The sequence below is a fragment of the Podarcis filfolensis genome (genome assembly GCF_964270895.1).
Source record: "Podarcis filfolensis genome assembly, chromosome: 3".
Classification (NCBI taxonomy): domain Eukaryota; kingdom Metazoa; phylum Chordata; class Lepidosauria; order Squamata; family Lacertidae; genus Podarcis; species Podarcis filfolensis.
In genome coordinates, this window is record NC_139606.1 from 115831144 (window position 1) to 115838634 (window position 7491).

The 7491-nt window shown below is 44.5% G+C and overlaps 1 long non-coding RNA gene across 1 annotated transcript; it reads left to right on the plus strand.

The window, feature by feature from the left end:
- The first annotated feature begins 3507 nt into the window (after window positions 1-3507).
- LOC310758940 lies at window positions 3508-5867 on the plus strand. Its single transcript, XR_014546116.1, has 2 exons — window positions 3508-3628; window positions 5601-5867. It is a non-coding gene; the product is annotated as an uncharacterized lncRNA (long non-coding RNA).
- Window positions 5868-7491: the final 1624 nt, after the last annotated feature.

A 7491-nucleotide genomic window follows, 5' to 3' on the forward strand; every position in this document is an offset into this window, starting at 1 on the left:
AGTCACAGGACTCTGTTTACATTCCAGGGATTCCAGGCTATTGGAAGTCTCACGGAAGACAGGAGACGGATGTGATGTTACTGGTTTCCTGTTCCTTTGTTTTTCAATTTCTCTCTGCTCTCACAGAGAGAGGATGTATTTCTTTTCTGTCTGTGTAGCTTACCGATAAAACTCTTAGCATGTAGCTCAAACTTCTCATCTCTTCCCTGTGCTGGATACTCTGCGTAATGGGAACGTGTTTGGAGCCTTATCAAAGGCTCAGGTTGTTAATCATCATCGGAGGCGAGCTCGGAGGAGCTCGGTCGAACGCAAGTCTGACACCACTGTATTTATTTTGTCTGTCAGTCTCCCAGCATTCAGCTTCCATGGGTGACCTCAATAGGCTCTAATATCATGAGAGAGGTTTTTTCCCTCATCCGTTTTCTCCACACCATGCATAATCTTACACACCTCTATCATTTCCCCCTTTGCAGTGGTGTAGCGTGGGTTGCCAGTGCCCGGGGCCATGTGGAGGGGGTGGCTGGGACAGAGAAAAACAGACAGAGTACACATGCACATTCAACTGCCTAATGGCGTCCACATCGCCCAGGAGATCGCAGCCACAGACATAAGAAAAGACGAGTCGTTCCGTTGTCTGGAGAGGTCACTTCCTGGTTCGCATGGAAAAATCTGTTTTCAACTGAGTCCAGTGATGGAAGTGCACAGTTGCATTGAGGCAGCAGCGGGTGTTGAAATTTCGCAGCTCTAACAATTTTGCACCAAGGGCAATTGTCCCTGAGCTCCCCATGCTAGGCTACTACCCCCTTGACACTGATTTTTTCCCCCAAAATACCCAATGCTGCAAGCTTTCTTCACAGGGAATTGCACCAGCACCTTGTTCATTTTGGTCCTTTCATGAATCTTTTCCAGCTCAACTTTGAATCAGAGAGATGCAACTGAATAAAAACAGGCCCTCTGTCTCATCCAGCCAGATTTTGGCAATGCAACTTTTCTCGATAGTTTCATTCCAGATAAACTCTTTAATGATTAATCATGCAGTGAAATGAAAAGCAGATGAAATTGATTTTCTTAATGATGCACTCCTTTAGCCGAAATTTGAAAATACAGTGGTACCTCAGGTTACACATGCTTCAGGTTAAAGATGCTTCAGGTTACAGACTCCGCTAACCCAGAAATAGTACCTCGGATGAAGAACTTTACCTCAGGATGAGAACAGAAATTGTGCGGCAGCAGCGGGAGGCCCCATTAGCTGAAGTGGTACCTCAGGTTAAGAACAGTTTCAGGTTAAGAACGGACCTCCAGAACCAATTAAGTTCTTAACCCGAGGTACCACTGTATATAATATCTTCAGAAGGTTTCGTGGCATTCCTGTGTAGAGTTTTCACAGGTCAGTTTTGCTTTGTGAAACATCACCATTATTACACCATAGTAGCAGGAGACACCTGTATATTCCTATGAGGAATACCTCTTCAAGTTACAAGAAGGGGTTTTCCAAATAAACATCAGGAAGAACTTTCTTACAGTAAGAGCTGTTCGACAATGGAGCAGTCTCCTTTGGCAGGTGGTGGACTCTCCTTCCTTGCCAGTTTTTAAGCAGAGGTTGGATGGTTATCTGTCAGGGATGCTTTAGCTGAGATTCCAGCATTGTAGTGGGTTGAACTTGATGACTCTCGCGGTCCCTTCCAACTGCTTCCAATTCTATGATTCTGTGAACAGGCCAACTGCAAGTGATTGCGTCCAGCTGCATTATGATGAAGCTGCTAACCGACTTTTCACTTCCTTTCTGTCCAGCCATCGTGAAATTGACAGCAGCATTTGCAAAAGGCGGGAAATGCTAGACCAGCCCTGGCCCCAGCCTGGTGGAACGCTCTATTGCAAGAGACCAGGACCCTGCGGGATTTGACATCTTTCCGCAGGGCCTGCAAGACGGAGCTGTTCCACGAGACCTTCGGTCCAGGTCCAGTCTGACCCCCTTCCTTCTATGGGACCCTGTATGTAAGTGGCCTCCTTGGCTCTTTCCATTGGCCCATATGGGACCAGCACAGGTGGCCGGGCCTGGTGAACTTTTAATTCCTTACCCCTATGGTTATGATTCATGGGTTCCCACTTAATTTTATTTTGATTTTAAATGTGATTCGAATTGTATTTTAAACCAATCGTTTGATTTTGTGTTTTTAATGTATTATATATTTGGTGTTAGCTGCCCTGAGCCCGGTCTCGGCCGGGGAGGATGGGGTATAAATAAAATTTGTTGTTGTTGTTGTTGTTTAGTCATTTAGTCGTGTCCGACTCTTCATGACCCCATGAACCAGAGCACACTAGGCATTCCTGTCTTCTACTGCCTCCCGTAGTTTGGTCAAACTCATGTTAGTATATTAGAGAACACTGTCCAACCATCTCGTCCTCTGTCGTCCCCTTCTCCTTGTGCCCTCAATCTTTCCCAACACTTTCCTAAGAATTGTCTATGGAAAAAACTTTTCTGTGTTGTGTTCCAGGCGTTGCTGCTTATTTGCACATTGATTAACAGATATTATTATTATTATTATTATTATTATTATTATTATTATTATATCTGTTAATCGATGCGCAAATAAGCAGCAACGCCTGGAACACAACACAGAAAAGTGTCCAGATGAATTAAATATAAAAGGAACCCCTGACCATTAGGTCCAGTCGTGACTGACTCTGGGGTTGCGGCTCATCTGGCTTTATTGGCCGAGGGAGCCAGCGTACAGTGGTACCTATTTATCTACTTGCACTTTAACGTATTTCGAACTGCTAGGTTGGCAGGAGCTGGGACCGACCAATGGGAGCTCACCCCGTTGTGGGGATTCGAACCGCCAACCTTCTGATTCGCAAGTCCTAGGCTCTGTGGTTTAACCCACAGTGCCACCCGCGTCCCTAAATTAAATGTAAAGGTAAAGGTACCCCTGCCCGTACGGGCCAGTCATGACCGACTCTAGGGTTGTGCGCTCATCTCGCTCAAGAGGCCGGGAGCCGGCGCCGTCTGAAGACACTTCCGGGTCACATGGCCAGCGTGACGAAGCTGCAACTGGCGAGCCAGCACCAGTGCTCCACATGGAAACGCCATTTACCTTCCCGCTATATAAAGCGGTACCTATTTATCTACTTGCACTTAGGGGTGCTTTCGAACTGCTAGGTGGGCAGGAGCTGGGACCGAACGACGGGAGCTCACCCCACCGCGGGGATTCGAACCGCCGACCTTACGATCAGCAAGTCCTAGGCACTGAGGTTTTACCCACAGCGCCACCCGTGTGTACTTCGTACTAAGTACATTTAAGTACTAAGTACTTAAATGTACTTAGGATAAAATAGATGTGAGGGAGATATTTGTTGTTCCGATGTCAAAAGACAAAGTTGCAAGGAATACCTGCTCGCAATATTCCCCGCTCCGATGCAGAAACATATAGTTTTATTTCAACACTGTGTGGGCACTGCAACTTTATAAATAGAGGGAACCTCCTAGCTGCATGCAAAGTTGCCTTCCCTGTGCCTTAGAGTCTCTTTCCTCTGGGCGTCAGAGAAAACTCAGAGAAAACTCCAGCCGTGATGTTTCTTTACCTCAGTCTAGCTGTACAGGTTCTTCTTGTCTTCAGTACTATTGCAGGTAAGTGAGCAGTTCTGATTATTCTTATGCTTAAGGTAAGTTTCCTATGCTTATGACAATATTTTGTGCTCTAGTTCATTATGCTGCTTTAAATGAGCATTTCACATTTTACTTCCTTCAATAATGTTGACTTTTGAAATGTTTAAGTGTATTTGTTAACTTAGCTGCATTGCATGTGCATTCTATACTGGCCTCTTTTGCAACGTTTTGTTTTGAAATCTTTAATATTTTAGTTTAATTATATTGTTTTGAATGTATACTATATATTTGATTTTTTTCTGGATTGCTTTATTTGACCCTCGGAGTCCCTCCCAGCTATACAGTTCTATGAGTCTCTGATACTATTTGATGTTTTAATGTAGTCATAAACAATAAACAAAACATCAAAAAGTACAGAACCAAAATGAACAATTTCGATATAAATCATTTGATCTAAAATAAAGATATAAAAATAATAATAACAGCATCAACCACCCCCAACAACCCTCTCCAGACAATACCTCAGCAACTTTAGCTTTTGTAGCTGGAGTCAGTCCAGGTCCTGTCCTCCCAGGCCAGGTGGGAAAAGGTCTGTAAGGCAGAGGACAGGTCTCCCAGGACTCTCTGCCTATATGGTCTCTAGCCTTTTCAGCAGCTGGAGTCAGTCAGGTACTGCTAGGATTGCCATATTTTGATGAGCAAAAAAAGAGGACACATTTGCCGACTTCTATTTTTAACTATGGATCGCTATGATGACTCTACCCACGAAAAGGAGGATGTGTCCTGGAAAAAGAGGACATATGGCAACCCTGCCAGCTAATGACTGCCAATCCACAGGAAGATTTCAGTCGCTTCTGAACTCTTCCATCCAACTGTGGTGTTAACACAATACGTTGTAAGAACAAAACAAAAAAAAAATTTTTTCCTTCCAGTAGCACCTTAAAGTTGGTCTTTAAGGTGCTACTGGAAGGAAAAAAATTTTTTTTTTTGTTTTGACTATGGCAGACCAACACGGCTACCTATCTGTAACTGTACGTTGTAAGAGTGAGAGATATTCAATGAGTCGCCCATACGCACAAGTGTGAATTTTTGCTCATGTTTTAAAACCCTGAGCTCCTGATCTCAGGTATGGATCTTCATCTGGGGATACAGAGACAGGGCTTTGTTTGTGCTGAAGGGGAAAGCGATGTATCGCTTTATGAATCAGACTAGCGGATAAATACATTCCAGACACATTGATGCTGTTTTTAATATGCTGGACTTTTAATGTCCTGGGTCTTCATTTAATTATTTCTATTAAAAAAATTCTTTCCAGTAGCACCTTAGAGACCAATTAAGTTTGTTATTGGTATGAGCTTTCATGTGCATGCACACTGTATCTGAAGAAGTGTGCATGCACACGAAAGCTCATACCAATAACAAACTTAGTTGGTCTCTAAGGTGCTACTCTGCCAACCTAGCAGTTCGAAAGCACGTCAAAGTTCAAGTAGATAAATAGGTACCGCTCTGGCAGGAAGGTAAACGGCATTTCCATGCTCTGCTCTGGTTCGCCAGAAGTGGCTTAGTCATGCTGGCCACATGACCCGGAAGCTGTACGCTGGCTCCCTCAGCCAGTAAAGCGAGATGAGTGCTGCAACCCCAGAGTCGTCCGCGACTGGACCTAACAGTCAGGGGTCCCTTTACCTTTACCTTAAGGTGCTACTGGAAGGATTTTTTAAATTTTGTTTCGACAATTGCATGCCAACACAGCTACCTACCTGTAACTAGTTATTTCTATGTTTATTGTTTATTTCATAATATTTATTCACCACTTGAAGTGGGGGAGAACCTCCAAGTGGTTTACCAGGAGAATAAAAGAATAAAATTATCTGGAAAAAGGTAAAAGCAACTCTTTAAAACATTCAAAAGAGAAAATCAGCAGCCCTGTTTTGTATATTTTTGTGATGATAACCGAATCCTAAAGGCCTCTCCATCACCAACTCTTTGTACGCAGCGCACAGACAGGGGGAAGTAGTGAAGAATTTGGCGCAAGTCGTTATCTGCAACGAAGGCCGGGGATACTGCCTTGATGTTCAGTCCCGATGTCCCTCGGGCCTCGTGTTCAACAACAACAACTGTCCGAACAAAACGATGAACAAGTGCTGCACTCCATTTGCAAGAAGAGGTGTGTGAGGAGCCCAGATCAGCTGCAAGGACCTTCTTCCGTTGTCAAGAAGAAGAATCCCTTCCAATGAATCAATAAATGTTATTCAATATGCAACCAGTCCAGTTTTCTCTTTGGTGCTATTAGATAGTTCTCATCCGTACAACAGCCCTGAGAGGTAGGTTAGGCTGAGAGTGAGTGACTGATCTGAGCTCACCCAGTGAGTTTCATGGCCGAGTGAGGATTTGAACCCTGCTCTTGCAGAACCCAGTTGAACACTCTAGTCCCCATTTTGTTTGTCAGGACATATACTAGTATGGTTTGTTTGTTTGTTTGTTTATTAGATATATTGTGACCCTGCAGTGTGGATGGAGGAGAATTTCAATTCAGAATTTAAAAGGAAACTTATCCAATTCGTACTTTCTAAAACTATAAAGGAACCAAAACAGGGCCGTCCTTTGAAATTTGCACTTCTCTGAATTTTGCAATGCAATTTCCCCAGCCAAATAATGTGTACCAAAAAAAGACATATGCTTGGTAAAGTGTGACTACAACTGCATAGATGAATGAAGGTGGCACTAGACTGGGAGGAACCAGCTACCCAAAAAGTGTATATTGGCAAAATTGTTTATAATGGGAGAAATTTGCTCTAAAACGAATCGATGTGAGCACTTAAAAAAACACCTGATGTGGGAATGTGGAGAACTGATCTTATGCCTAGTAAAATGAAAAGCTGGGAGGGTCTAAAATTGGCAAATTTGCCCCTCAATAACCCTGCAGAGCCTTCAGTGCATGGGCAAAAGGCTGACATATTCGATGGGAGGGCAGAGTGCTCAGGCCACTGCCATGTATTTCTATATTATTACATCCGTATGTATGTGTGCTTCACCTCTTCCTCACCATTCCTCCCCTCACAACAACCCTGTGAGTTAGGCTAAGCTGCACGACAGTGGCTGGCCCAAGGTTCCCCCTGTGAGCTTCATGGCTTGAGTGGGGATTTAAACCCTGATCTCCCAGGTCCTAAGTCCCACACTCCAACCACTTCTTGTTGTTTAGTCATTTAGTCATGTCCGACTCTTCGTGACCCCATGGACCAGAGCACGCCAGGCACTCCTGTCTTCCACTGCCTCCCGCAGTTTGGTCAAACTCATGCTGGTAGCTTCGAGAACACTGTCCAATCATCTCGTCCTCTGCCGTCCCCTTCTCCTTGTGCCCTCCATCTTTTCCAACATCAGGGTCTTTTCCAGGGAGCCTTCTCTTCTCATGAGATGGCCAAAATATTGGAGCCTCAGCTTCAGGATCTGTCCTTCCAGTGAGCACTCAGGGCTGATTTCCTTCAGAATGGATAGGTTTGATCTTCTTGCAGTCTATGGGACTCTCAAGAGTCTCCTCCAGCACCATAATTCAAAAGCATCAATTCTTCAGCAATCAGCCATCTTTATGGTCCAGCTCTCACTTCCATACATCACTACTGGGAGAACCATAGCTTTAACTATACAGGCCTTTGTTGGCAAGGTGATGTCTCTGCTTTCTGCTTTTTAAGATGCTGACTCTAACTCCAGTATCCCTGCCAAGAAAACTCCATGGACAAAGACAACTCTAACCACTACACCACACCGTGCATTCCAGACAAGGGACAGGAAGAAGAGTGTCCCTCTCTCTGTGTTCTGCTTTCCTCCCACTCACCAACAGAAAGACCTCCCCCTCCGTAGGCCCACCGTGGCTGACGGGCAGGCAAGGG